This window comes from Puma concolor, chromosome B3 (assembly GCF_028749965.1).
Source record: "Puma concolor isolate L17-30 chromosome B3, mPumCon1.1.hap2, whole genome shotgun sequence".
Classification (NCBI taxonomy): Eukaryota; Metazoa; Chordata; class Mammalia; order Carnivora; family Felidae; genus Puma; species Puma concolor.
The window spans coordinates 112,895,635-112,920,179 of NC_141672.1; the positions used below are offsets into that span (position 1 = coordinate 112,895,635).

At 39.3% G+C, this 24,545-nt stretch overlaps 1 protein-coding gene and 1 pseudogene across 4 annotated transcripts in view; one reads left to right on the forward strand and one right to left on the reverse strand.

The window, feature by feature from the left end:
* GLCE (glucuronic acid epimerase) overlaps window positions 1–24,545 on the forward strand; it is a 119,896-nt gene that overhangs the window by 32,960 nt on the left and 62,391 nt on the right. The window contains exon 2 of one of the 4 annotated variants that reach the window (XM_086711068.1): window positions 7,176–7,242. The exons of the other annotated variants lie outside the window; for them this stretch is intronic. The gene's annotated coding sequence lies outside the window, so the exon portion shown is untranslated. The remainder of the gene's footprint in view (window positions 1–7,175; window positions 7,243–24,545) is intronic. 4 annotated transcript variants of the gene reach the window in all.
* Window positions 17,403–17,917, reverse strand: LOC112856343 (peptidyl-prolyl cis-trans isomerase A pseudogene; annotated as a pseudogene).

Here is a 24,545-nt window from a genome sequence, read left to right on the forward strand (position 1 = left end):
AGAGAGGGAGACACAGAATCCGAAGCAGGCTCCAGGCTCTGAGCTGTCAGCACAGAGCCCGACGCGGGGCTCGAACTCACGGACGGCGAGATCATGACCTGAGCTGAAGTCGGCAGTTTACCCGACTGAGCCACCCAGGCGCCCCTGATGTTAATTTATTTTTGAGAGAGGGGGACAGAGAATCCAAAGCGGGCTCTATGCTGACAGCAGAGCGCCTGATGTGCAGCTCGAATTCACAAATGGTGAGATCATGATCTGAGCTGAAGTTGCATGCCCAACTGACTGAGCCACCCAAGCACCCATTTTTTTCTCCGCATTTTTTTTTTTTTTTTTTTTTTTTTAATTGTGCGAGTCTGCTGGTGACAAATTCTTTCAGCTTTAATTTGTCTAAAAAAAGTACTTTATCAACATTTCGGAAAGGTTTTTTTCTGGCTGCTGAATTTTAGTGTGTTGAGAGTCTCCAGGACTGCCTTCCGGTTTGGTGTTTCTTTAGGAGAACTTTCAGGACTGGGCATGTAGTTTACTCATGATTTATTACAGTGAAAGGATGCAAAGCCAAATTAGCAAAGGGAAAAGGTGCATGACTAAAGCCTGGAGAAAACAAAACACAAGCTTCCAAGAGTCTTCTCCCAGTGGAGTCACACAGGAAATGTTTTTCTCTTAACGGTCAATTGTGACAGCACATGAGAAATGTTGTCTAACAGAGAAACCCATTAGGGACTCAGTGTCCAAGGTTTTTATTGAGAGTTTGGTCACATAAGCATCCTCTGCCTAGCATGCACCAAAATACCAGACTCCCAGAAGGAAAGCAGGTGTTTAGCATAGATCATATTGTTTGCATGAACACTGTAGGCACAGTGAACCACCTGTATTAGCTAGTGAATGTTTTCTAAGGATAACAGTCTTGAGCTTGCTGAGTTAACTCTTCTGTGTACTAGGTTGCCTTGTTTTTATCTTTTTGTTCTTTAAAGATTTTATTTTGTTGTCTTCTGGCTTGCATACCTTCTGAGTATTGTGGTGATTCTTCTCTTTGTTCCATTGTATGTAGTGTGCCTTTTATTTTCTAGCTGCTTTTAAGACTTTTGTCACTGTTTTCAGTAATTGGCTTAGGATATGCTTTATGTGTATGTGTGAATGTGTGTTTGTGTTTATCCTATATGGGATTCCTTGGACTTCTTGGAACTGTGAGTTTGAGGTATTCAACAAACTGCAAATTTCTCAGCCATTATCTTTTCCAACATAGCTACACCTCTTTTGTTTTCAGGCTTCAGGTTAAACATATGATAGACTGCTGATCTGTTCCTGGCGGGGGGGGGGGGTGCATATCTTCATTCCCTCTTTACTTTTTTGAGCAGTTTTATTCTCTGGTCTTCAGGTTTAAATACTATTCTTTTGCAATGGCTAATCTACTGTAAATCCCTCCCAATGACATTTTTATTTCAGACATTGTATTTTTCATCTCCAATAGTTACATTTGATTAATTTTTATAGATTTCCTTATCTCCTCATTATATTCAGATTTTCTATTATGTTGTTGAGCAAGTATATTATAGTTGCTCTAAGATCTTCATCTCCTAATTTGATCGTCTCTTTCATTTCTGATTCTGTTAATGCTGACAATGGTTTTCTAGTTCATGGGTCACATTTTATTGCTTATTTATAAACCTGATTTTAATGCTGTATGTTATATAATAGGTTTTGATTGTGTGATCATCATTGTTTTGTGTTGTTTCCTGGATTTTGTTGTATTACATTAAAGACTGTTGGAATTTTTATGGTAAACTGCTAAGTTACTTGCAGGTAAGTTTGGTCTTTTCATGGCTTGTTTATAAACAGTTTCGGGGCAAACCCAGACTTGCCTTTACTGTAGGACTATTTTAACCTCACTTCTAAGGCATGGCCCTTCTAGGGTCATTGTTGACTTCTGTGTTCCACAAGATTTCTCCACTTTGCAGAGGGGGAACTTTAACAATTCCTGGCCCTTTGTGAGTTCTGGCAATTTTTTATCTAACAGCTTCCTAGTAATTTTCTTTCCCTAGGTTGATTCTGTTTTTGCCTGACCTCTTGGGATTTCATGTTCTACATGTACAAATTGTATTCAGCCAAAGACCCACTAGGTTCCCTATGCAGTTTCTTGGATCTCTTTCTTTGTGTAGATCTCTCCTTTCAGCTAGTTGGTACTGCCACACAAAATTCTAGCCGCCTTGGCCTCTTCAAAGTTTGATCTGTGTCTTTTAAACTCAGCAGTAGTGCTGGATTCTTTTGGGGTTACCCTCCTCTGTACCATTGCCTGGAAATTACCTCCAGGCAGAAAGCTAGAGGTTTCTCTCATTTATTGCCCTTTTAGAGCAGTATTCTGGGATCACAGTCTTGTGTTGCCTTTGTTCAGTGCTTGAAAACAGTTGTTTTCCATATTTTGTCTAGGTTCTAGTTGTTTAGGCAGAAGAATAATCCCTGTCCTTCATGTTCAAATTGGAAATCTCTCTGTAAACACTGAACTTTTCCATTTACACTATACGTTTCCTTTTTCTAAGGCAATTGCATTTCAGAATATGTGCAAAATGTCAAGCCTCTCCTTTTCTTTTCTTTTTTTTTTTAATTTTTTTTTTCAACATTTATTTATTTTTGGGACAGAGAGAGACAGAGCATGAACGGGGGAGGGGCAGAGAGAGAGGGAGACACAGAATCGGAAACAGGCTCCAGGCTCTGAGCCATCAGCCCAGAGCCTGACGCGGGGCTCAAACTCACGGACCGCGAGATCGTGACCTGGCTGAAGTCGGACGCTTAACCGACTGCGCCACCCAGGCGCCCCAAGCCTCTCCTTTTCTTATTCTATTCAGAATATAGTCATGATAAATGTGATCAGGATTTCAGACTTTAAATTCTGCTGGGGTGTTTGTTAAAGCCGCAGAATATTCCACTGTGCCTTGAATGAATGAATGAGTGAATATCTCACAGTAGATATATGTGTACATATCTCACAGTATAAAGGGGACCTTTAATACAAAATTTAAGGAGGCACTCACTCTCAGGTACCAGTACTGCACTTCCCATTGCCTCCTTAAATATTGTGCTCTAGGTACCTAGCTTGTCCTACTCTATTTCAGGCTTTGCAAGGGATAATCCAGACCAAAGATCGTTTTCATTACTTAGGATGTAGGTCCCAAATCACTATTAACTATATTACATATTTCTTTTAGAGTAGTTTTAACTTTTTTTTTTTTAACCTACGTAGTTAAATTATTTTAACTTCTCACCAGCCATTACTTTCTTGAAGGAACTGGAAATAAAGTCTGATGTGACATGTCAGTCCCTAGGTATTGGCTGAAATGGAAGAAAGGAGAGTATCTGTGGTAGCAAATATTCTTTCATAGAACCAAACCGTGTGTGGTTAATTCTTACCTATTTTTAGGTTAGTCTGTCCTGGTCGTAGAAAGGAGTGGCTCTCCCTACCTAGGCCAGGTTCTGTTAATTCCTGTGTGCTACTGCCCACTGAGCTTGCAGGCATATTTGTAGTTTGAGAGGCCCGAGTATGCCTGACTTGGCTTCAGAAATGAATCTAGATTTCTACTAGGAGAACTTTTTTTTTTTTTAATGTTTATTTATTTATTTTGAGAGAGAGCATGAACAGAGGAGTGGTAGAGAGAGGGAAGGAGGGAGGGAGGGAGTGAGGAAAGAAGAGAGAGAGAGAGAGAGAGAGAGAGAGAATATCCCAAGCAGTGTCCGTGCTTTCAGTGCAGAGCCTGATGCAAGGCTCGATTTCAAATACAGTGAGATCATGACCTGAGCTGAAATCAAGAGTCAGATGCCCAGCCGACTGAGCTACCAGGTGTTCCCTAGAAGAACTTTTAATATGGGTCAGAGACACACAGTTAGGTTCTGGTGATGGGAAGAACAAAGCTTTTAATCTCACACGGAATGTACTCTTTTTTGAGTTCTACTCTTGACCCACTTTTGAATTGCTTTAGGGTACAGCTGGAATGATAAAGGAATTCCTCTCTCTCCTCATCTTAAATATTAGAGGAAACCAGGAAGAAGTCCAGATGAAATGAGTCATGGAAGCACTTGTTGATCTAAACCTGAGTTAAGCTGTAGGGGAGAAGGGCAAAAAGAATTCATTCTTCTTATTTTCATTCAAGATTTCCAGGGTTATTCAGATAGGGACCTACTATGAGTTCTAGCCGTAATGAGTGATTTTTACCTGGAATGGCCCCTGTTAAACATCTGCCTCTGGCTGAGTGGTATTAAGTATCTGTTTGATAGTTGAACTGTTCGAAAACCTTGATCTTGTGTGCAGAGAATATTAATCTCATCTTACTACTGCTTTGGAGACTGAGTTTTCTTTACTTGATTTTTATTGGTTCTTGGGCTTTTTCTCCTTTTTTTTCCCTGTAGGAATGTTTGCACATTTGTGTCATCTGCAAAGCATTTTATAATAGGTTGGAATGTGAAAATGCCCAATCCTGAAGGAAGACGCTTTTACAGTCAAGTTTTGTAGACTTAGGCAGTGGTACCTTTCTTTAATCACTGGGTGAGGTAATATGTTGTGATAGAAAACAGTAGACTTGGATTTGAAAGAACTTGGTTACGGTCCAGGTTGAACCACTTAAATAGCTTTGTGCCCCTGAGCAAGTCAGTTAATCTCATTAAAACTCAAAATTTTCCATCTGTATGGTATGTTTAAGTATGTGGGAGGTAGGGGAGAGTGAGCTAATATCTGCTTACTTATCGTATATATCAGTATGAAGATCATCATAGAGGTGTGAAGGCATTTTGGAAAATGTGTAAAACATTATACAAATACAAGTGTAATAATATATTATTTTAGCTCAGTCAAGTCCTGTTCTTATCTTTGAGAATCTGTAAGTCTAGTTTCATCTAAATAGTTTATTTATTTATTTATTTATTTATTTATTTATTTTGCCACAGATAGTTTAGAAAAAGGAAAATATAGGTTGGAGTACAGATGGAAAACATGTGGTATTATATTAGGCAAAGGTTATAAATTACTTATGAAAAAATTTATAAAACCTTAAAGTAGTTTTTGTTGGTACTAGTAAAATTTGAAATTTTTACGTAACGTCTCCTCTAATCCTACACTTTGCAATCCTACGCTTTGATTATCTATGGAAAATTAGTTCTATTAAAAATTTTTTTTAATGTTTTTTTATTTTTGAGAGAGAGAGACAGAGAGACAGAGCATGAGTGGAGGAGGGGCAGAGAGAGAGAGACACACACACAATCCGAAGCAGGCTCCAGGCCCTGGGCTGTCAGCACAGAGCCCCACGGGGGGCTCGAACTCACAGACCGCGAGATCATGACCTGAGCTGAAGTCGGATGCTCAACTGATTGAGCCACCCAGGCGCCCCTGGAAAATTAGTTTTAAAAATCAATCTGGGTTCTCCTTGTTGTTGAAGATCATTCTGCACTTCTCTTCCCCACATAATTAGTATGCATCCAGGGGAATGCAAACTAATGGGAGCCCAATATGAATATAATTAGGGAGTTAAAACTGCCAGAACTTACATGACAATGATTGAAATATGAATGTAATATTTTGGTACCTTTGAAATTATTGAGATTATTTCCCTATATTAGAATGGATCTGTGAGAGAATCCCCTTGGTTGGTTCAGTCATTCATCAAACAAAAATATTAATACAATGCCTACTATTGTCAGGCACTGTTCTAAACAGTGTACAACATTACAGAAATTCCTGTTCTTGTGTAGCTTACATTCTAGTGAAGGGAGACAGAAGATAACAGATGAAATACATAGGATGGCAGATAGCAATAAGTACTATAGAGAACAATAAAGGGTGGAAAGGGGAGGGGGAATGTTGGGAGGCATGGGGATTGGAAAGGATCACCACTGGTAGGCAAGTGGATGGCTTGAGGCAGAAATAAATCATTTAGGAGACTATTGCAATAATTTGTGTGTGCTTGGTAGCAGTGGAGATGGTGAAAAATGGTTTGTTTGTTTGTTTATTTAATTTATGATTATATTTTAAAAGAGAAGCCAACAGTTTTTGGATAAGAACTCAGCTGGTGGATAAGAACTAAAAGGGAGAGAGAAAGCAGGGCTAACAGTAGATGTTTGGCCTGAGCTAGTAAAAGCTTATAGTTATCATTTACTAGGTGGAAGACTGTGGAAGAGGAGCGAGTTTGTGGGTTGGATGGTGGTGAGGTTAATTAGGAGTTTGGTTTACTTTTTATTTTTTATTTTTTTAATTTTTATACATATTTTTTATGTTTATTCATTTTTTAAAGATAGAGACAGAGCACAAGCAGGGGAGTGGTGGAGAGAAAGGGGGACACAGAATCTGAAGCAGGCTCCAGGTTCTGAGCTGTCAGCACAGAGCCCGACGTGGGGCTCGAACTCACGAACCGTGAGATCATGACCTGAGCCGAAGTTGGACGCTCAACTGATGAGCCACCCAGGCGCCCCTATTTTTTATTTTTTTATGTTTATTTATTTTTGAGAGAGAGAGAGAGAGACAGACAGACAGACAGAGTGGGAGTGGGAGAGGGGCAGAGAGAGAGGGAGACACAGAATCCGAAGCAGGCTCCAGGCTCCAAGCTGTCAGCACAGAGCCTGATGCGGGTCTTGAACTCACGGACTGCGAGATCATGACCCGAGCCAAAATTGGACACAACCTACTGAGCCACCCAGGCACCCCAGGAGTTGGTTTTGAAAATACTAAGAAAGGCATATTAAATGTCCAATTAAAAATGTTGAGTAGAAAGTTTAGATGTATTAGAGGACAATTATGGAGAAAGAATAATTCTTTATCAGTAAATAATTGGGGGAGTCATCAGTTTATAGATAGTATTTAAAGTCTTCAGACTGGAGGAGACCACTTAGGGAGTGAATGTAGATAGAAGTACTATACTATTCTGTACTCAGTTCCAGAGTGTGGGTTTTTTCCCCACACCAAGCAATTCTTGGGTGTCAGCTGGATATCCTACAAGTCAGTTCTGTCTGGAGATAGCATCAGATTCCACAGGTTAAAGGCTCAGTCCTCCTTTCAGATGCCAGTTCCCAGTCCAGGTTGCTAACCTGTGGCTCTGACCCACCAGCTACAAATCAGATGTTCCCAGTGACCCCTCCCCACTTCTTGAGTTTGGTTAATTTATGCTAGAGTGACTAACAGAACTTAAACACTTTACTTACAGATTGCCGGTTTATTATAAAAGGATATAACTCAGGAACAGCTGGATGGAAGGAAATGCATAAGGCAAGGTATGAAGAAAGGGTACAGAGCTTCTGTGCCCTCGAGGAGCACCCCACTCTTTGCAGATGTTCATGTATTCACCAACCTGGAAGCTCTCTTAAAACCCTTCCTATTGTATGTTTTGTGGAGGCTTCATTACATAGGCACAATTGATTAAATCATTGGCTGTTAGTGATTGACTCAGCCTCCAGCCCCTTGCCCTTGTTTTCCCAGATGGCAGGTGGGTGGGACTGCAGTTCCAACCCTCAGATTTCGTGGTTGGTTCTCCTGGTAACCAACTCCCTTCTTTAGGTGCTTTGTAAAAGTCATCTCATTAACACAACAAAAGATGTCCTTATTGTTATTGTCTCTTAGAAAATTCCAAAATTCCAGGAGTTTTAGGAGCTTTGTGCCAGAAATGGAGCATATATTTCTTATTATACGTTACATAAAAGAGGTCCAAGGACAAATCTAGAACATTATGTATTCAGAAGATAGAGAATAGAGAAATGAGGAACTAGCAAAAGATAATGTGAAAGATGAAAACCAGGACAGTGGGGTGCCCTGGGAGCCATGTTTCTTATGGGAGGAGTTATTGTTTGTATCAGCTGTTGGCCACACATAAGAGGAAGACTGAGACTTAATGATTGTATTAGCAGTGTGGGAGTCATTATAGACTTTATTAAGGGCAAGTTCGACAAATAGGTGGAGAAAGAAGCTTGGTTGACAGGGATTCAAAAGGAGATGAGAGGGTGAGTATTGGCAACACTTTTGAATTTTATCATAAAGGGGGAGCTTTGTACACATGGCATGTAGAGTTAAGGGAGTGGGTTTATTTTTGTTTTTAAATATGGGATGGGAATGATCCAGTAGAGAGGGAATATTTGACAATGCAGTAGAGAGAAGAGGTCATTGCTGGAGCAGTTTCCTTGTATAGGTGGAAGGGAATGGGGATCTAGTATACAGATGGAAGGATTGGCCCTGGCCAAGTCCTGTCTTGGAGCATGGATCATTTATTCATAATTAGTGATATTACATAATGGTGTTCTGTAATCTAGTGGAGGTTGAGAGTTTACTAGTATAAATTTAGCATACAATACTAGAGACCTCTTTGAGTCTTATGCTACCTATAAATGCTTGCACATTTTTGAAGTTGGAGGACTAATAATCATCTCTTCCCTCTATGTTCCAGATTTAACAGATTACATGTAGTTTCTCAAACTGACCATTATATTTCATGCTTACAACTCACATTCCTGTTTTAAAGAACTTCATTGCCTGTGCCCTTCCAAAAACAAACCCTTTCTTATGTCCTTACTATACCCTGCATATTTTTACTTCTGTCAGAGTGTTTAAAACACTTTATCACGCTTACTTACGTGTCCCTTATCCATTACTAGGTTGTTGATACCTTGGTCCTACTCATTATTCAACCCTTAGTTCCTTCAGTACAGTGTTTGTGTTCGTTGCTCTGTGCCTGTATTTTCTGTCTATTGCTGCATAATAAATTGCCTCAAAACTTAGCAGCTCACAACCACATTTACTATCTCACTGTGGGTCAAGAATATAGGAATGGCTTAGGTGGGTCTCTTAGAAGGCTACAATTGGTGTTTTGACTGGGCCTGCAGTCTCATCTAAAAGTTTACTTCCTAGCTCACTCACGTGGTTATTGGCAGGATTCATTTTCTCCTTAGGCTGTTGGTCAGAGGCCTCCCTTGGTCCCTCGTCACATGGATCTTACTGTTGAGTATCCTTCAGAGCAGGAAAGGAAGAGGGCAAGAAAGAGTGCCAGCAGAAGAGAATACTAGCAAGAAGGACATCATTTTTAACCTAATCACAGAAGTTACAGCCCATCATTTTTGCCATATTCTGTTCTTTCAAAGGAAGTCGCTAGGCCCAGACCACACTCAGAGGAACAGGTAATTATACAATTGTGTGAGTACCACGAGTGCAGGGATCGTTGGAGGTCCGTTTTAGAAGTCTGCCACCCAGTCCCCAAACCCTCGTTCTATGAAGTGCTTAACATGTTGAGTGGATCAGTCTTTTCTCAAGCAGCCTCATCACTGGTGGCGTACATTTGTAAGAGGTCTGGCTGAAGGCGGGAACTCTGCTTGAGACTGTCCAGCAACAGCCACTCCTCAGCAGTTCTCCCAACCCATGTTTCCGGCCAGTGTCCTTGATGCTTTCCTTCTTTGAAATGAGCTAACATCAGTGAAAAGTTAAAATCCTGTTACACCTCTGTGACCTAAACAAAACCAGGAATGCTATTTAGGAAAACCAGAATACGTGTATATAACTTAATGGGAATTCAAGAAGTAGTCTAATAACAAGTGGTGTTTTGAGGTAATTCAAGCTTCCCAGTCATTCCCAGTCTATATACTATGTTATGACCTGGATAGACATAATGGTGTATCAAAATCTGAGCAGTTGAAGAGCTAAATTTGATCCCTACTCTAAAATAATCTTTATTTACAAAAATAAGCTCTTAACAGGCTGGGAAAAGTATCAGATCATGGATTGGATTTGTTGGGGGGTGGGAGAGTTTAAAATTGAGGCAGTTTATTAATCTTTAGGAGAGACCTAAGGAATCTCATCATAGACTCATAACATGTTTGATATTAGCAATAAGTTACCCAGTCTTACCTTTTTATAGATGAGGAAATGGCTACCCAGTCATTGATGTGCCCAAGCTTGCTCATAGCAGGGCCCACTGCCAGATCCCAGGCCTCTGATTCCATTCAGTGCACCATACCATGCCACACTGCTAATCATCATACTGGAACCACTTAGGGATCTTTTAGAATACTTATGCCTGCCCCATCCCCAGATGTTCTTTTTTTTAAAATTTTTTTTTTTTTCCAACGTTTATTTTATTTTTGGGACAGAGAGAGACAGAGCATGAACGGGGGAGGGGCAGAGAGAGAGGGAGACACAGAATCGGAAACAGGCTCCAGGCTCCGAGCCATCAGCCCAGAGCCCGACGCGGGGCTCGAACTCACGGACCGCGAGATCGTGACCTGGCTGAAGTCGGGCACTTAACCGACTGCGCCACCCAGGCGCCCCCAGATGTTCTGAGTTAATTGGTATGGGGTATAACTTGAGCATTGGGATTTTTAAAAGCTCCAAGTTTGGGAACCTGTTCCATAAGGAATTAGTGTGCTTAAGGACTTGGAACCAGAATGAAATCAATAGTACAGACTTCCGTCCATTCTGATTCCTTAATCATATATTTGGCTGGGTTTTATCTGGGCAGTAAGAAAAATCTTTACATTGAGAAATAGCCAAGAGTTCTGCTGAACGAAGGCTTTCTTAATAAAGCTGTCTTTTCACTCACTAGTGTGTGTGCTATAAATGCGATAGCCTATAACAAAATTCTTCCTGATCGTGAAATAGGAGAATGGTTCTTTGACACTGATCAGGCAAGGAGAAAGTCTTTTGCCATCTGTGTTGTGGCACGCTCTGCTGTTGTTTTAACTAGATAAAATGCTAATTACTGTTAAACAGATTGTTTATGAGGTTGGGTTTTTTTTAATATTTTAGAGCAAGTGTATAAATATAAAGAGGCAAAGAAATGGTTCCAGATTTAAAAACAAAAGGCTTTTCCTTCGAAGGTAAGTCAGTCAGGATTTGACATACTGGTTGTTTAATAACACAGTTCGGTATATGTCCTTGGTACTGCATGTTGCAAGGAATGTGAAATTTGCAGTTTTATTATAACCATTCAGTGGGGGCAGTCATGTACTCTGGTAGGATGCTGACTGAACATTGTAACTAGAAAATAGAATTTGTGATTGGTGAACCACACATTTTGTTTCAAGGTATCCCTTCCTTCAAACAAGATATTTCCGGGGCGCCTGGGTGGCGCAGTCGGTTAAGCGTCCGACTTCAGCCAGGTCACGATCTCGCGGTCCGGGAGTTCGAGCCCCGCGTCAGGCTCTGGGCTGATGGCTCGGAGCCTGGAGCCTGTTTCCGATTCTGTGTCTCCGTCTCTCTCTGCCCCTCCCCCGTTCATGCTCTGTCTCTCTCTGTCCCAAAAATAAATAAAAAACATTGAAAAAAAATTTAAAAAAAAAAAAAGATATTTCCTTTATCGTGACAAGTATGAGCAGCATGAATAAAAGTTAATAGGAGATTTGATCAGATTGAAGCATTTAAAGATTTTAGATCTTTTATTGGAGTAGTGTCAGGGTGATGGCAGGAGGACAGGGTGCTAGAGTAGAGGTTAAAGGGGGGGTGTATTTTTTTATAGCTTAAAATTTTTTTATTTTAGACAGAGAGCATGAGTGGGGGAAAGGGGCAGGGGGGAGAGAGAGAGAGAATATGAATATGAATCTTAAGCAGGCTCCATGCTCAGCACAGAGCCCAAAGTGGGGCTTGATCCCATGACCCTGGGATCATGACTTGAGCTGAAATCAAGAGTCTGACTCTCAGGGCACCTGGGTGGCTCAGTTGGTTGAATGTTCGACTTTGGCTCAGGTCCTGAGCTCATGTTTTGTGGGTTCAAGCTCCACATCGGGATTTGTGATGACAGCTCAGAGCCTGGAGCTGGAGGTAGGATTCTTTACCTTGCAGTTGTTGGGCTGACATCCCAGTTGTCTTGCTGGCTGTCAGATGAGGACCCTTCTCAGCCCCTAAAGATCATCCTCATTTCTTGGCTTGTGGCATTCTTACCCCTCTTCTCAAAGCCAGCAACAATGGTCACCTCTGTTTCACACTTCCGGTATTTCCTCTTTCCTCTTCTGTCTCACATCTCTGATGCCACCTTTTGTCTTTCTCTTCCGCTTTTAAGGACTCTTGTGATTGATTCGATTGGATCCACTTGGATAATTTAGGACAATCTCCCCATCTTAGTATCCATAATCTTAATTATAACTGAAAGCCTTTTTTGCCATGTAAGGGAAGCTAGGCTGGGGATAGGAGAGAAAGGAGCAAGGACATCTTTGAAGGACCATTCTGTCTGTCAAAAGGGGCTAGGTCACTAGAGTCCAGGAAACCAAATGTCAGTATTGACATAACTGTTGAAAGTCTTCATTTGTCCAACAAATAATTTTTGATTTCTTACACTGTGCCAGGCATTGCAGTAGGCACTGGGGCTATTGTGGCGAAAAGACCAGACACATTCCCTGCCCTGCCTATATGTGTACAGCAGTTTACTTATAAAAAACAAGCAAAAACAGATACAGCAGTGCTTTATAAAGGATTCTTCATGTATTTCGTGTTTATGTAAGTTCTTTGAAAGCAGGTCTTAGTGTCCCTTGTTGTGGTCCTTTCCTCATGCCACACTAGAATAGGGTTTAACCGATACCGTTCACAACGGCTTACTTCGGTTTTCCTTTGCATTGGTAGGAACCTGACTTCTCTCTCTTTTCCGATACTTTCTACTCCAGAAGCAGTGAGGAATTTTGAGTTCATCAATCCAGACTCAGATGACAATTTAAGATTTAATCAGATACCTGCTGAAGAATTTTTTAAAAGGCCTTAAGAATTATCATGGACTCCCATCTTTTCTGAGTTAAAACTTCAAAGTGCTAAAGATAGCTTTATAAATGCTGTCATCATCTAAATTGGCACTTTTGCTTTTTTTCCTCCAGGTTTCAACAGCCAGAAATACTTACCCAATTAAAAAAAAAAAATCAACTGTTGTTTTTTTAAAAAATTTTTTAATGTTTATTTTTGAGACAGAGACAGAGTATGAGTGGGGGAGGGACAAAGAGAGGGAGATACAGAATCTGAAGCAGGCTCTAGGCTCTGAGCTGTCAGCACAGAGCCCAACATGGGGCTCGAACCACAAACTGTGAGACCATGACCTGAGCTGAAGTTGGACACTCAACAGACTGAGCCACCCAGGCGCCCCTCAGCTGTTGTTTTAAGCCCTATATGCATCAATAGATAGTGAATTGCCAACCCAGAAGCACATTAAAATAAATTTCTCAATATGGCTTTTCTGGGGATGGATAGCTTTTTTTTTTTTTTAATTTTTTTTTTTTAACGTTTATTTATTTTTGAGATAGAGACAGAGCATGAATGGGGGAGGGTCAGAGAGAGGGAGACACAGAATCCGAAACAGGCTCCAGGCTCTGAACTGTCAGCACAGAGCCCGACGCGGGGCTTGAACTCATGGACTGCGAGATCATGACCTGAGCCGAAGTTGGCCGCCCAACCGACTGAGCCACCCAGGCGCGCCCCGATGGATAGCTTTTTAAAATAATGAAAGAAAAATAAATAAATGAGTAAAAATAAATTAAAATCATGAGATTGTGTACTACTCCTAGAGCTCTGTCTTCTTCATATACAACTCCCTGTTGTGCTCCCACTATGTGCCAAGTGTCAGTCTAAGTTTTGTGAAAAACCATGGGATTCTTACCAATTGTTCAAAGACTTTTAAAGCCAATTCTTAATTTTTTCAGTGATGGTCAAGGTTATTCTGTGCTATATAATATCCCAAAGCAGCAATGAGGAACTCTAGTAATGATGGATTGGAGTAAGCGTAGGTATGTAAGATTTATAGATCATATACCAGCATTAATTTTAAACTTGATCATCACAGAACTTGTTATCAGAACTGTTGGCAAGTGGTTAAATATATTTGTTACACAGGTTTGGACTACAAAGTGTAAATGTCATATGGGGTCTTAGGGCATCTTCTTCATGTCAGTACACAGCTTTCCAACTAAAATTCCTTCATGATTCTTTGGTAATTTAACATTACTTATGGATGATTTCTTATCCATATGACTCTTCATGTCTCCAAACAAGTAGCCTAAGTATATTTATACAAAATTTCATTTCTGATCAAAGAAAGTTTGGAACAGTGGCTAGAAAATTCATTTCATTTGCTTAAGTTGAGATGGCTATTGTCCTGTTAAGTTTGAGCGATATTAATGTGGGTCTAGGTAGGTGATAGCTACTTTTATTTTATAGATGTGGTTTAATGCACTGTAACCTTTTATTTTTTTAATTTTTATTTTTTATTAAAAAAATGTTTTTACATTTTATTTTTGAGAAACATAGTGAGACAAAGCGTGAACAGGGGAGAGGCAGAGAGAGAAGGAGACACAGAATCCGAAGCAGGCTCCAGGCTCTGATCTGTCCGCATAGAGTTTAACACGGGGCTTGAACTCACAAACCCTGAGATCATGACCTGAGCCGAAGTCGGCTGCTTAACGCACTGAGCCACCCAGGTGCCCCAATGCACTGTAATGTTTAAAGTATTAATAGATAATGTTGATTTCTGTGAGCCTTTTTTTTTTTTTTTCTTTGATGCTTCAGTGTCTTGGAAACTGTGGTATCCTATTGGCTTTAGTTCATATGCAAAAACTTATTAAATGGAAATTTGAAGAGGGCTGGAAGTATAACACTACAATAATGAAAATGACTGAGGTTCTGTTGATTTTTCTAAGAGGGGGAAAACCCTCCATGGTTTTGGACATTAACATATAGGAATGACTTAAATACTTGCAATGCCACAGAGATGAAATTTACTGACTTACTGAAAGCTTTTGACAGGTATATTTGCATCTTTAGAAGTCAGACCTGAATTACTGAAACAGCCTTTGTTTAGTAAATTGAACATTTACTGAGAAGATTACATGGAGGACTAAGCAGACTGATTTGCAGTAGGCACTGTGTCAATGGGTGTTAAAACTAAACTGGCCTCAGTGAACTATTACAGTGACTGCACACAAATGGCTTCAGTTTGAAAGGATATGGTTCCAGATGTAAGTCATATATTTTTCCAAATGTGTTTCTGGGGAAAATAAACCTAAGTTCTTGAAGCAGGCCATTTCACTTCTAATTGAATGTAATATCAGGGAAACAAAAAGCCTTAAGGCAAACACTGTTCCTCACAGAAGTTTTTTGTTTTCCACTTGAAATTAGTGCAGTTGGAGATTGGCTTTTTAAAAAAAAAATCTCTGGTTCTTTGAAAATAAAGTATAAAGTGAAATTTACACTTTAAGATTTTATATTTTTAAAATTTTATACTTTAAGATTGTTGCTAAATTTACTAGCACAACTGAGAGCAATTGTATCCTTTAAAACAAGTAGTCAGTGAGTTTTATTTAAATCAAATAGTTGCCAAAATATGATTTTTAAAAATAACACCTGAGATAAACCTAGGAATCAAATAGAGTAAATAATAATAAAGGTGTTTTCCAGAAAGGTGTACCTTTTGACTTAGATTTTTAAATTTAAACCAATTGTTGGAGTGGATGCATTTGAATGTTTTGTGCTATGTGTATGGATGGTATGATGGAAGCTTACAGTAGTACTATATTAGTTGAGGTAAAACTCTTGCAGAAGAGTAGAATTCTGAAATATTATGTCACTTGATTTATATCCTTCACCTTCTTCTTAATCAAATAAAACAATTAATTTTCCCTGATAATAAATGCGGGAACAAATGATTATGTTTTACTCTCTCATTTTTAGAATGTTCTCAATACATTGGAAGTAGAATTAATCCCATTTTTCCCCTCCCTGGAATTCTCTGGCTATAAATCAATATTCTTTTTTAAAATTAATTAATTAATTAATTAGTTGTTTTTAGTTTAGTTTTTGTTTTTTTTTTTTTTAGAGAGAGAGAGAGACCATGAGCAGGGGAAAGAAACAGGGGGAAAGAGAGGCAGAGAGAGACAGAGAGATAGAGAGAGAGAGAGAGAGAAAGAGAGAGAGAGGGGATCTCAAACAGGCTCCACATACAGCGAGGAGCCTGTTGAAGGGCTCCATCTCATGACCTGAACTGAAATCAAGAGTCAGTTGCTCAACTGACTGAGGCACCCAGGGGCCCCATAAATAAGTATTCTCTTTAAAAAATTAATGAATGTTCTTTTATGATGCCATTAAGTGCACGTCAGGACTTACTCTTCAATTAGGTGAGATTGTTATTGTTGGTAGATTAGACTCCTTTGCAGGTGATGCACTGACTAGAGGAATTGTCTTCTAGGCTATTGATCCCCCAGTGATTCTACATGTTAGGACTGAGCTGAGAAATGTGTCATTTGTTCTATGTTAAAATAGCCAGAATTAACAAGAGGATTTTTACAGATAGTAAAATCCAAACTAAACATCCTGGAAAAATCTTGATGACTTAAAGATGATTTGTTTAAGTATCAGAAGTTAATTTTTAAAGTGAGCATGCAGTAAAATTTACTTTGTGAACAGATGATGAATTTTATCGTGTATGTTAGTGTAACTGTCATCGCAGTCCGTATCCAGACATTTCTATTAGTTCATAAACTCCCTCATGCTCTCCCTTTGTGCTTGTACCCTCCCGACTCCACCCATAACCTCTAGCAACCACTTTGTCATTTTAGTTTTGTCTTTTCAAAAATGACACTAAATGGGATCATAGAGTATTTAGCTATTTGACACTGTTACACATGCATTTACTCAGCATAGTGCCTTAAGATTTCATGTGAACTAAGTTGTTTTGTATAACATTATTTCATTCACTTTTATTGCTGAGTAGTAAATTGTATGGATGTACCACTATCCCTTAATTCATTGAAGGACTTTGAATTGTTCGAGTTTGTAGCTATTTTGGTTTTTTTTTTTTTTTTTTTTTAATTTTTTTTTTTTTCAACGTTTATTTATTTTTGGGACAGAGAGAGACAGAGCATGAACGGGGGAGGGGCAGAGAGAGAGGGAGACACAGAATCGGAAACAGGCTCCAGGCTCTGAGCCATCAGCCCAGAGCCTGACGCGGGGCTCGAACTCACGGACCGCGAGATCGTGACCTGGCTGAAGTCGGACGCTTAACCGACTGCGCCACCCAGGCGCCCCGTATTTTGAATAGAGATGTTATAAACATTTGTGTACAGGCTTTTATGAATGTGAGTGTTCATTTCTCTTGGGTAAATACATAGCGGTGGGATTGTTGGTAATTGTATAATTTAACTTCGTAAGAAATTGCCAGTTTCTAAATTGGTTGCACCACTTTGTATTCCCATCAGCCATGTGTGATAGTTCTAGTTGTTGTGTTTGCTGGCACTTGGTACGGTCATTCTTTTTGTTTGTTTAGTTTTTAATTCATAATCATAAACTTGACACTGCAGTCCAGCTAAACTTGGAGGGGAGTAAGGAAAAATATGGAACCTATAGAACGGCAGCAAGAGCACAAAGATGACAGGGTATTTCAAACAGGTGGGGGTGAAGGGGTCCTCTCCTGAGCTACAGAAGGAATGTCTGGTAGTTAAGATAAAACACAAGTGAGATTTATTAGATTCGTCCACAGTCAGCAGTGGTGATCTTCTTGCTGGTCTTGCCATTCCTGGACTCCAAGCCCTCTGTGGCTTCCACGATATTCATGCCCTCCTTCACCCTGCCAATCACCACATGCTTGCCATCCAACCACCCGGTCTTGGCGGTGCAGATGAAAAACTGGGAACCGTTCGTTGGGTCCAGCGTTTACCATGGACAGGATGCCAGGATCTGTGTGCTTCAACATGAAATTCTCATCATCACATTTCTCCCCATAGATGGACTTGTCGCCAGTGCCACTATGGCATGTGAAGTCATCACCCTGGCACGTAAATCCTGTGAAAGCAGAAACCTTTATAACCACATCCTTTCTCCCCAGTGCTCAGAGCACAGAAGTTTTCTCCTATCTTTAGAACTTTGCAAACAGCACAAAGGAAACACAGCTGGAGGGCTCACCATCCACAATGATAATTGAAGAATGAAGAACATGGTGGGGTTGACCATGACTGAGCGGATGACCAGCTCTGGGGCTGCGGTGTCTGCAAGTGGTCATTCTTTTTAATTACAGCCATTCTAATGGATTTGGAACGATATCTGATAATGGTTTTAAATTGCATTTTCCTAATAGTTAATGATGTCAAACATTTTGTCGTGTTTTTTTGCCATACACGTATTCTCTTTGGGTCTGTCCACATCTTTTGTCCATTCTTTAAAATAATAGAAACTTTGTTTTGGGATAATTTTAGATTTATAGAAAAGTTGCAAAGATAATACAGAGAATCCCCGTATACCTGTCACCCACCTTCCTGTAATGATAACATCTTACAAAACCAAAACGAAGAAGCCAATTTTGGTACCTTATGTTACCCAAATTCCAGATTCTAAACTCAGATTTCCCGGTAGTCTCCTTTTTCTGTTCCAAGGATTCCACATTGCATTTGTTGTGCCTCCTTAGTCTCCTATGGTCTCTGGCAGTTTCTCAGTCTTTCCTTGCTTTTATTTATTTATTTTTTAAAATTTTTTTTTTCAACGTTTATTTATTTTTTTTTGGGACAGAGAGAGACAGAGCATGAACGGGGGAGGGAGACACAGAATCGGAAACAGGCTCCAGGCTCTGAGCCATCAGCCCAGAGCCTGACGCGGGGCTCGAACTCACGGACCGCGAGATCGTGACCTGGCTGAAGTCGGATGCTTAACCGACTGCGCCACCCAGGCGCCCCAGTCTTTCCTTGCTTTTAATGACCTTCATAGTTTTGAGTACTAATACTAGTGAGGTATTTTGGAGAATGTCCCTCAATTTGGGTTTATCTGATGTTTCCTTATGATTAAACCAAGGCTAATGGTTTTAGGGAAGAATATCAAAGGTATGATAGCAAAGTGCCCTCCCTTCTCATCACATCATATCAGGGAGTATATGATAATATCACTTGGTTAAGGTAGTATTTGCTAGGTTTCTACACTGTGAAGTTATTTTTTGTCTTTCCATCATCTGTTCTTTGGAAGTGAGTCACTAATTCTAGCCTGCGCTCAAGGGGATGCTTTTTATCGATGAGGGTCTGTCTACATATATTATTAGGAATTCTTCCATAAGGAAGTTTGTCCCTTTCATTCATTCAGTCATTCATTCAGTCATTTACGTCCTTATGTACACTTATTTTATACATTGGCTTACAGTCCAAGCTATGTTATTTATTTTGTTGCTAAAATTATTTCATCGTTGACCCCTGTGTCCCTTTGACGTTTTTTGAGTACTTCCTTGATTTCTGGCACTATAAGATGCTCCAGACTCATCTTGTATTGTCTCCACCCTACTCCTAGAATCAGGCATTTCTCTGAGCTCTGGTGTAGAGCTGGTATTGGAGAATGGTGTTTAGAGACCAGTGTTGGGGTGCTTTTATTGGGGTGTCACTTTTTCTAGGCCTTTTCAGAGGACAGAGGTAGGAATTAAACATCTGTATGCTAATTGATGCGTCTGTACACATCTTTAATTGTTTCTGTATTTATCCATTTGTATTATATATTAAGCAGCATATATGTTAAGTTCATACCAGCGTCTGTGACTCTCATTCAGTACCATAGGGTTCATTCTAGCTTTCTCCTTTGAGCTTATCTGTAACTTCTCTGAGAACGAGAAACCTGGCCTGTTTACTTACTTGTTCCACCCCAGTATACATGTAAAAAGCAAATTCAGAATTAACCAGTACTCTCATGAGAAATAAACTTACCAACTAGACTACAGTGTATATGTATAGGCCCTTTTGTATTTAGCCTTAAAGTTTCCACTTAAGACGTGGTTTTCCAAAGTTACTTAAACCAGCTCATTTTCCTCCTGAGCTCTTCAGTGGGGTTTTGCCATTCATTTGCAGTACCGTCAGATTCATTTGTCACAGACTGCATTCTGTCTTAAGATTTCCCTAATATCGTAGTGGATTTTTAAAAATTCGCATACATTAAAGTTCACTTTTTGCAATGTACAGTTCTGCGGGTTTGGGCAAAGGCACAGGGTCATTATCCGCTTATCCCAGTACCATGCGGTTTCATCACTCTGAATATTCTTCTGTTAAAAGGTTCTGGACCTAGTTGCAACTTGTGTATGTGTGGGTGTGGAGGGCAGAGGAGTTCCCCACACCAACAAGCAGTTCTCAGACACCAGGCTGGGTGACTTACAAGTCAACTAAATTCTGACACCATCTACCCAGAGGTAGCATCAGATTCCACAGGTTGAGGGCTCAGTCCCATCTGACTGACTGCCACCCCACACCTCAGTTCACACACACACCAGTTGCAAGTCTAGGTTGACACCAGTGATTCTGAGCCTCCAGCTGTAGATCAGAGGTTCCAATGACCCCCTCCTTTGGGTTTGATTAATTTGCTAGAGCAGCTCACAGAACCCAAAGAAACATTTTACTTACTAGATTATTGGTTTATTAAAAAAGAATATAGCTCTGGAACAGCCAGATGGAAGAGATGCCTAGAGCGAGATATGGGAAAAGGGTGCGAAGCCTCTATGTCCTTTAGGAGCATACCACTCTCTCCAAACACTCTTGTGCTTACCAACCTAGAAGTTCTCTGAAACCCTTCCTGGTTTTTCTTTTTTCTTCTTTTTTTTTTTTTTTATGGAGGCTTCATTACATAGGCATGATTGATTTAGTCATTGGCCATTAGCAGTCGATTCACCTCCAGTCCCTATCCCTTCCCTGGAGGTCAGGCCAGAGGTGGGGAGTGGAACTGAAATTTCCAACCCCCTAATCACGGGGTTGGTTCTTCCAGAAATCAGCCTCCATCCTTACTTAGTTATTTTATGGAAGTCACCTCATTAACATAAACCCAGTTGTGATGGAAAAAGGGGCCTGTTATGAATAACAAGGGACCAAATATAGCAAAGGATGTTCCTGTTGCTCTTATTGCTCAGGAAGTTTTGGAACAGTGAGCCAGGAACCATGAAGGCAAAATATATGTGAGAAATATACTTTGGTCATCTGAATGACCAAGTGTATGTATTTGTTAGAAATCACAAAATTGCACTAAAGTTCTGACACCATCTGCCTGGAGATAGTAGCAGATTCCACAGGTGAAGGGCTCAGTCCCACAGGGCTGCCCAACCCACGACTCACTTCACATACCTGCTTTGTAAGTCAGCCATTCCCACATCCCCCCTTCCCCACATCCCCCCTTCCCTGACAACCACTAATCTCTTTTATTTTCATATTGTTTTGCCCTTTCCAGTGTGTCATACACATGCAGTCATATACTATGTAACTTTTTGGATCTGACTTCTTTCACTTAGCAAAGTGCGTTTAAGTTTTCTCCATGTCACATGAATCAAATGGTTCACTCCTTTTTATTCCTGCAGCGTATTCTGTTGTAGGCATTTACCACAGTTGTTTTATCCATTCATCTCGTGAAACAACTTTCTAGGCTCCTGCTCTAGGTGCCACATCCGCAAACCTGTGTCCCTGTGAAAGCTCCGCTTGACCAGAAACACGGTATCTCTAGTCAACCAGTCCCTGGTGTTTACCAGGCCACCTCGGCCTTCTCATCCCAAATGAGGTTGACTGTGTGGCTCTAGCCAGTCGGATGTTTTCTGTTTCTCTCTTCCTTGTTCTTTATTCTATAAAAGCTTCCTGCCTTCTGCCCCATTTTCAGTTGTTGGAAGGGTGACTGTCTACCTCATAAAGTGTTAAATAAAATTTGTTTGTATCACCTAAATTATTTCCTTTAGTCATTTTCTTTTTAAACAGCCCATTGAAAGACATCTTGGTTCCTTCAGTTTTGGGTGATTTTGAGTAAAGCTTCCATTAAACAATTGTATACAGATTTTTGTGTGAATATGCTTTCAGTTGGCCTGAGTAAATATCTAGGAGTTTGATTGCTGGGTTGTGTAAGTGTAAATTTAACTTTATAAGAAACCACCAAACTGTTTTTCAAAGTGGTTTTGCCATTTTTCATTCCCACCAGCAGCGCATGTGAGTTCCTGTTCTCCATTTTTGGCAGCATTTTGTGTTACCATGTTTTTTTTATTTTAACCATTCTGATCAGTATGCTTTTTGTTCATATTTAAATTGGATTGTTTTCTTTCTCTCCTTTCTATCTTTCTTTCTTTCTTTCTTTCTTTCTTTCTTTCTTTCTTTCTTTCTTTTAAATTGGAGTGTTTTCTTACTGCTGAGTTTTGAGAGTTCTTTATTATTCTGGGTACAAATTCTTTGTTGCATATTTAATTTACAAACATTATCTACCTGTGTATAGCTTGTCTTTATATTATGGTAAAAAAAAATTTCCAGAGCAAAATTTTTTAATTTTGATAAAATCCAGTGTATCCCTTCTTGTTTAATGGGTTGTATTTTGTTGTCATGTCTAACAACTCTTTACCTAGCCCTAGGTCACAAAAATTTTGTCCTATTTTGGGGAGGGGGGTAGGTAAAAAGTTTTATAGTATTATATTTTACATTTAGGTTTATGATCCATTTCAGTTAATTTTTATATAATATAAGAGGTTTAGGTAAAAATTCATTCTTTTTTTTTTTTTTTTTTTTTTTTGCATTTGGACACTCAGTTGTTCCAGCACAGTTTGTCAAAAAACTATCCTTTTCTTATTGTATTATCTTTGCACCTTTATCAAAAATCAGGTGGTTGTGTTTGTGCGGAGCTATTTGTGGACACTGTGCTGATCCATTGGATTGTATAGTTCCTCTAACTTTTTTTCTTTTTTTTAAATTTGTTTTTTGATAGTTTTGGCTATTTTAGATTTTTGCCTTTCCATATTAGTTTGAAAATCAGCTTGTCTACAACAACAAAAAATCCTGGGATTTTTATTGGAATTGAATTAAATATGTAGACCAGTTTGGGAGAGAATTGACGTCTTTACTGTTTTGAGTCTTCCAGTCTGTGAACTCGGTATATCCTTCTACTTACTTGCATCATCTTTGATGTATTTCATCAGCATGTTGTAGTTTTTAGCATACAGATCCTGTACATTTTTTATCAGATGTATACCTAAGTATTTTGTTTCTATGGAACTATTTTATTTATTTATTTTTTCAACGTTTTTTTATTTATTTTTTTTGGGACAGAGAGAGACAGAGCATGAACGGGGGAGGGGCAGAGAGAGAGGGAGACACAGAATCGGAAACAGGCTCCAGGCTCCGAGCCATCAGCCCAGAGCCCGACGCGGGGCTCGAACTCACGGACCGCGAGATCGTGACCTGGCTGAAGTCGGACGCTTAACCGACTGCGCCACCCAGGCGCCCCTCTATGGAACTATTTTAAATAACATTATTTTAAAACTTTGGGGGTTCTGAATTGTTCACTGTTTAGTATGTATAAATATAATTGATGTTTACCTTGTATATTTTGACCTTGATAACCTCATTTATTAGTTCCAGGAGGGTTTTGTTTGTTTGTATTCCTTGGAATTTTCTGAGTAGACAATAATGTTTTTTGCAAATAGGGACAGTTTTATTTCTTGCTAGTCTTATCAGTCTAGAGTTAATCTGTTTTTCAAATATTTGGTAGATTTTGTTAGCGAAGACATCTGGGCCTGGAGAATTTCTTCTTTTGCAAGTTTTTAACTACAAATTCAATTTATCTAATAGTTACAGCCTGTGCAGCTTATCCATATTAATGTATGTGAATGTTAGTAGTTTATGGTTTCAGGGAGTTGTGTGCATAGAGACTTGCTCACAGTATTTCCTTGTTATTCTTTAAATGTTTGTACAGTCTATTGTGAAATTTCCCCATTTCTACTGGTACTGAGAATTTATGTCTTCTCCCTTTTTGTCTTACCATTCTTGCTTGCCTTGATCTTTCACAGAGCTAATTTAGGTTTTATTGGTTTTTTAAATATTAATTTCAATTTCATTGATTCCTGCTCTTTATTATCTCCTTCCTTCTACTTGTTAGTTTGCTCTTCTTTCTCCAGTCTCTTAAGCTGAAAGCTTAGATTGTTAATTTTAGATTTTCTTTTTTCTAATGTATTTTAATGCCAAAACTTATCCTCTAAGGATTGCTTTAGCTGCATTCCACAAATTTTGATATAGTGTCTTATTTTTGTTGATTTCAAAGTATTTTCCATTTTGCCTCTGATCCATGGATTTCTTACAAGTGTGTTTGCAATTTCCTCCTCTTGGGAGAATATCTTGTTATCTTTCTGTTACTGATAATTTAGTTTAATTTTATTGCAGATAACATCCTTTGTATGATTTTAATTTTTTTTAAGTTTGTAGAGGTTTGTTTTGTGATCCAGTGCATTACTTTTCTGTTGCTGCTTTAACAAATTACCACAAACAGTGGCTTAAACAGGACAAATTTACTGTCTCACAGTTCTGAAGCCAGTTTCACTGGGCTAAATTCCAGGTGTCAGCAAGACTTTTGTTTCTTTCTGAAAGCTCTGTGGGATAATTTGTTTCCTTGTTCTTTCCACCTTCTAAAGGTGCTCATTTTCCTTGGCTCGTGGCCCCTTTCGTGAGTGGCTCACTACTTATGACATTGTATTTAAAGAATGCTTCTTTCTACTATTCTTTTTTGATTTTCCCTTAATTGATGTGTTTGGATCTTTTACATTTAATGTAATTATTGATATGTTTGAATTTACATTTACCATTTTCTTTTTTCTTTTTAATGTTTTTATTTATTT